We start from the raw sequence: 6,198 nt of genomic DNA, 5'->3' as shown, positions 1-6,198 counted from the left end.
GTATTATTTTGCTCATTGTGGTTTATCTGGTATCACTGGGTCTTCGGGGGCTAGAAGGGGTTTCCCCAGGCCTCGCTGCCCCGTGTCTCATGGTAGGGAGGGAAGTGTCAGCCCTGCTGTGGTTGCTTCTTCTGCCAAGGCCCTTCCTGACTGTTCCACCTGCTCACCCCCATGTCTCCCTGGGGGGAAGGGGAGTGCTTCTCCTGAGTGCTTACTGTAAGCAGTGCTGGGCTCACCTGACATTGGCAGGGAGGCTCCCTCCAATCCCGGGCTGCCTACCTGAGCCAGACAGACAGGGGCACGTGGCTGGTTCTACATGGTAGACTGGTCTCCTAAAGCTCTCGTGGCAAATTACCACAGACTTGGTGGCTTAAAACAAACAGAAATTTATTCTCTCAGTTCTGGGGGCCCGGAGTCCAAAATCAGTATCACTGGGGCAAAGTAAGGTGTTGACAGGGCTGTACTCCTTCTGGGGGCTCCAGGGGAGACACTGTTCCCTGACTCTTCCAGCTTCTGGTGTCGGCTGTTTCTCCTTGGTTTGTGGCTGCATCGCTCTGGTTTTTAATGCCAGCATCTTGAAATGTGTCAGCTCTATGGTCACATCACCTTCTTTTCTGTGGGGGGTGGGGATGGGAAAGGGAGGGAGGGAGAGAGAGAGAGAGAGAGAGAGAGAGAGAGAGATCTCCCTCTGTTTCCCTCTCCTATACATGTAATTGCATTTAGGGCCACCCTGATAATCCAGGATAATCTCCCCATCTCAAGATCTTAACTTAATATATCTGTAAAGGCCTTGTATCCATGTAAGGTAGATTTACAGGTCCCAGGGATCTGGCTTCTTTGGGACATCATTTTTTAGGTTACCGCCCACAACTGGAGGCAACTTACCCCAAAACTACACCTCAGTTTTCTCTTCTGTAAAAGGGGGTTAATAACAGTGATGTTGAGATGAAGGTTATATAAACCAGTGTATATGGAACAGCTATCACTGCATTTCTTATACTCAGGCCCGCTATCTATTGCCTTGCTAGATGGGAAAAAAGATTCCACCATGGGAGAAGGATGGGGTCACAAAGGATGGGAGGCAGGTGGGTAGAAGGCTTCCCACTGAGGGCACACATCCCACAAAAGGCAGAGTTAGCTAGAATTAAGGGGAAAGCCGAGAGCCCCAGAGGTCACATCACGAGGTAAAGCCCCACATCTTAGGTGAGGCATACAAGGTTTGCTGATGCTCCCCATACATCTAGATCAGACTGGGTTCGAGCCCCGCATGAGGCTCTGTGCTGACAGCTTGGAGCCTGGAGCCTGCTTCGGATTCTGTGTCTCCCTCCCTCTCTCTCCCTCTCTCTCTCTCTGCCCCTCCCCCACTGGCACTCACTCACTCTTTCTCTCTCAAAAATAAATAAACATTAAAAAAGAAAAAAAATCCTGGACAAAACACAGAGTTGCTATTTAAGAACTCTGAAAACTTAGTAGCAGATAGGTGGAGGAACAAGACCAGCATCGGATGTACAGCCACGCTAGCAATGAGTTGACCATCCCCCTCCCCCCCCCCATATTTCCCAGGCTGGACTCCATGCACCTTTCAGCCTGGAAGTGCACACCAGGGCAGACAGAGAAAGCTCTAGGGCCCCCCTCATTCTGATTAAATTAGGCAAACGTCTCCTAATACTCAGAGTAGGGGAACAATAAACTTCTGCACCCATCCCCCTGTTTCGTGTACGTGAATTAAACACGAAACAGTTCACGCAGACTTTGAGAATTTACTATAGGATGGCCTGGGAAAGGCTCTGAAAATACAAATGACCTTGAAGTCATAAGCCATGGGAGGCTGGTTGGAACTCACAGCCTGAGCCCAATCTGGTCCACGGCCTCCTAGAACAATATGGCAATAGTCTCCGCAGGATTTTTAGAAAGGTCTAATGATACCCAGAATGTCCAGGTATATTCCAGAGTGACTTGACATATGAGGAAACATGAAAATCCCAACTCGCATGGGAGAAGACGGCCAACAGCTGCCAGTGCTGAAATGACACGGCCGTGGGGATTATCTGACAGTCATTAAAGCAGATATTATAAAAACCCTCCAGCAAATAAGGGCAAACCACCTAGAAACAAACGGATAGAGGGACATTTTAAACAAACAGGGCTACCTGGGTTAAACATCTGACTCTTGACCTCAGCTCAGGTCTTGATCTCAGGGTCATGAGTTCAAGCCTTGCATTGGGCTCCATGTTGGATGTGGAGCCTACAAAGGAAGGAGGGAAGGAAGGAAGGAAGGAAGGAAGGAAGGAAGGAAGGAAGGAAGGAAGGAAGGAAGGAAGAAGGAAGGGAGGAAGGGAAGGAGGGAGGGAGGGGGGGAGGGAGGAATTTTAAGCCAATAAATAGAACATAAAAAGGACAAAATGAAAATCTTATAACTGAAAAATAAAATAAGCAAAAATTTAAAAACCCTTTGTATGGGTGCCTAGCAGAACGGAGACGGCAGAGAAACAAGTCAGTGATCTTGAAGGCAGAAAGTATCCAATCTGACAACAGAGAGAAAGATGGGGAAGAAATGAACAGAACTCCAGGAATGGTGGAACAATTCCAGAAGAGTGAATGTCTGGGTCATCAGAATCTGGGAAGTACAGGAGAAACAGTGGTGCAGGAAAAATATTTGAAAAAACAATGGCTGAAAACCTCCCATGTGGGTGAAAGATATAAACATACATGTTCGGGAAGCTGAATGAAACAGAAACAGGATAAACCCAAATAAACCCCCATTTTTCAGATTTTGGAGCTGCAAGGAAGGAATCACTTTCCCCATCACCCGGGATGCTTATAACTTGAGACTCAAATGACATCCTGTGTCCTTTAGAAACCATGAAAATAATACACAGAGTAAAAATAAATTCCATCAGTTCAGAATGATATTAAATGAAAAGTCTAATCTGTCTTTCTCCCAGTCCCACCTCTTAGGGTCACTCCCTATTTCTGTTTTAAGTTCTTCTGGTTGCTAAAGTTTGATTTAAAAAGATTTGAACGCTTATCATTTTTATTAATGAATAACCAGGCTTAAGCTAACCAATTAAGTCTTATAAGAAAATAAATCATGGGGTGCCTGGGTTCGCACAGTCGATTGAACATCCGACTTCAGCTCAGGTCATGATCTCATGGTTTGTGGGTTCAAGCCCCGCATCAGGCTCTGTGTTGACAGCTCGCAGCTCGGAGCCGGACCCTGCTTCATATTCTGTTTCTGCCTCTCTGCTCCTACCCCGCTCACGCTCTCTCTATCTCTCTCTCTCTCTCTCTCAAATATAAACACTTTTTTAAAAGTTGAAAAAATAATAAATAATAATTTTGTAAAAAAAAATCAGTAATCGGCTATGTACGAACATAGAATCAAAACCAACTTGGAACTCAACACCAAAAAAAAAAAAATCCAATTAAAAATGGGCAGAGGACATGAATACACATTTTTTCAAGGAAGACATATAGATGGCCAAATGACACATGAAAAGGTGCTCAACATCACTCATCCTAGAAATGCAAATCAAAACCACAATGAGATGATCACCTCACACCTGTCAGAATGACTAGAGTAAAAGAGACAAGAAATAACAAGTATTGACGAAAATGTGGAGAAAAAGGAACCCTTGTGCACTTTTGGTAGGAGTGCAAACTGGTACAGCTTCTGTGGGAAACCATATGGATGTTCCTCCAAAAATTAAAAACAGAAGTACCGTACCATCCCCTAATTCCACTACTGGGCATTTTTTACCCAAAGAAATATATATAGACATATTTGCAGTGGAATATTACTCAGCCATAAAAAAGGGTGAGATCTTGCCATTTGTGACAACATGGATGGGGCTGATGTATCATACTGAGTGAAGGAAGTCACTGGGAAAGACAAAAGGTCTTTTACGGGCTCATCATCATGCCAGCAGCAGTGACATATTTAAAATTAGCTGCCGAGGGGCGCCTCAGCGGCTCAGTCGGTCGAGCGTCCGACTTCGGCTCGGGTCATGATCTCACCGTCCGTGAGGTCAAGCCCCGCCTCGGGCTCTGTGCTGCCGGCTCAGAGCCTGGAGCCTGCTTCGCATTCTCTGTCTCCCTCGCTCTCTGCCCCTCCCCCAACTGCTCGCGCACGCGGTCTCTCTCTCAAAAATAAATAAACATTAAAAAAAAAAAAGTCTTACAAATGTCTAATAAGCGTCCCTCGTGTTACATAGCACATACCAGTCTTGGGTTCATCTCAGGTCTGTATCACATGCCCCCACTGATAGCCGAAATGGCAGTCACGGGTTTCTGTTCCCCAAAGCAGTGAAGAAGAGGGCGTGCAAACCTGAGGCTCTTGGAGAATCCCCCCTAGGAAAAGGTGACGTCTTCTATCTGTGGATTGACACAGATGGATAGGATGTGCACTGTCTCAAAGACAGATCTGTGTTTTGAACTGAGGCGCTGTCCAGAACCATGAGAGAACCACCAGATCACAGAGTGAAAGTGAGGGAAGCCGCAGGCTGGGGGCTTCAGGTGGTGGGAGAGGTGTCGGGGTGGGTTGGGAGGCAGTCCTGGCCCCTCTTGAGCTCTCCCTTTTTAGTTTTATTTCTCAGTATGCATTCTTCCCTTCTTCTATAGGCACAGAACCCCTACTTTTACTTGGGCACAGGGACACCCAGAATGAAGACTGTATTTCCCAGCTTCCCGTGCGGCTCAACTTGACCGCACAGCTAGGTAGCAGCCAATGAGGTGTGAGGGGAAGAGATACCTGCGACTTTTAGGTCACGCACTTAAAGGGAGGGGGACATGCCCTCACATTCCACCTTCCCCCCTTTCCACTGGTTGGGATGCAAACCCGCTCGGTCAAGCATAACAGGAGGAGCATAGGGATGGAGAGGCACAAGTAGAAGGATCACGGGTCCCTGATCAGCCTGGGAAGCTGAGCCGCCCTACATGCCTCTGCACTGTGATGAGAGAGAGACGGCCACTTTTGTCTCATTTCAGCCACTGTTAATTTGGTTTCTGTTAGAGCCCACACCCTAAATAACACAAAAATTGCCAAAGCAGTCACGAGCTCCCTGAGATTCTAGGGAAGGGGACACAGACGACAGGAAGAGTGTCAAAGGACTTTGACATTTAAAGAATCTCGGGGATGGGGCACTGGGGTGGCTCAGTCAGTTAAGCATCTGACTCTTGATTTCGGCTCAAGTCATGATCTCACAGTTTGGGGGTTCAAGCCCCGCACTGGGCTCCACGCTTAGAGCATGGAACCTGCTTGGGATTCTCTCTCTCTCTCCCTCTCTCTACCGCTCCTGTGCTCTCTTTCTCTCTCAAAAATAAATAAAATAAACTTACAAAATTAAAAAAAAAAAAAATCTCAGGAGCACCCGCCGAAGACCTAAAGGATTATCCACACTTACCTCCCTCAGGTCCTGCACTGTGTCACAATGTTCCCTGGGGCCACAGTGCCTCTGCCTATTTCTTCTACCCCAACATACACCCAGCTGGCCAACTCCTTCAGACCTTGGCTAAACCTGGCAATCTCAGGGAAGCATTCCACACACCCCAGACTGAGTAAGGCATCTCTGTTATACATGCCTCAGAGCATAAGCCATGTATCACTCTACTGACATGTGATACATAAGCCATGTATCACAGTACTGACAGCTTTGAAACTTTGTATTTATCTCAGTGGTAATTTGATGGTCTCGCCTTCACCAGACTGTAAGCTCGGCGACGTCAGGGACTGAATCTATCTCCTTCACTGTTGTTTCCCCAGCACCTAGCACAGTGATGGGCATATAGTAGACGCTCAATTAGAACATAAGTAGATAAGGCATGAATGAACGAATGGATGGATCCCGACCTGACAGGACAGGCTTCATGCAGGGCGGTGTGAATACCGACTCCTCTTCCAACGAAGAAAAGCAGAGCTCAGAATCCTGAATCGTTTGTTGACCGCTAACGTGAACGCACACATGCGCTGACCTCCCACAACCATCGTTTTTCACGCAAGTGTGCACTTCGAAGTGTGAACCTGCCCAAAGTCACCCAGCCGGGAACGGGCCGACCCCCCCGCCATTACCCCCATTTCCCCAGACGCGGAAACTTGGGGAAAGAGGAGCCCGCCGGCCGGGAGCACGAGAAAGGAAGGGCGGGGGCAGCAGGACGGCGCTCCAGACGGCTGCATCCGGAGGCCGCGGGGCGGCCGGGCTT

General features: G+C 47.8%; 1 long non-coding RNA gene across 1 annotated transcript; it reads right to left on the bottom strand.

The window, feature by feature from the left end:
- Positions 1-365: 365 nt before the first annotated feature.
- On the bottom strand, positions 366-6,188 carry LOC115510251. The gene is made up of 2 exons (XR_003967646.1): positions 5,849-6,188; positions 366-614 (listed from the first exon to the last, which is right to left on the bottom strand). It is a non-coding gene; the product is annotated as an uncharacterized LOC115510251 (long non-coding RNA).
- Positions 6,189-6,198: the final 10 nt, after the last annotated feature.

This window comes from Lynx canadensis, chromosome A3 (genome assembly GCF_007474595.2).
Source record: "Lynx canadensis isolate LIC74 chromosome A3, mLynCan4.pri.v2, whole genome shotgun sequence".
Lineage (NCBI taxonomy): Eukaryota > Metazoa > Chordata > Mammalia > Carnivora > Felidae > Lynx > Lynx canadensis.
Note: the sequence above shows the minus strand (reverse complement) of the source record. Positions and strands in the feature narration are given on the sequence as shown.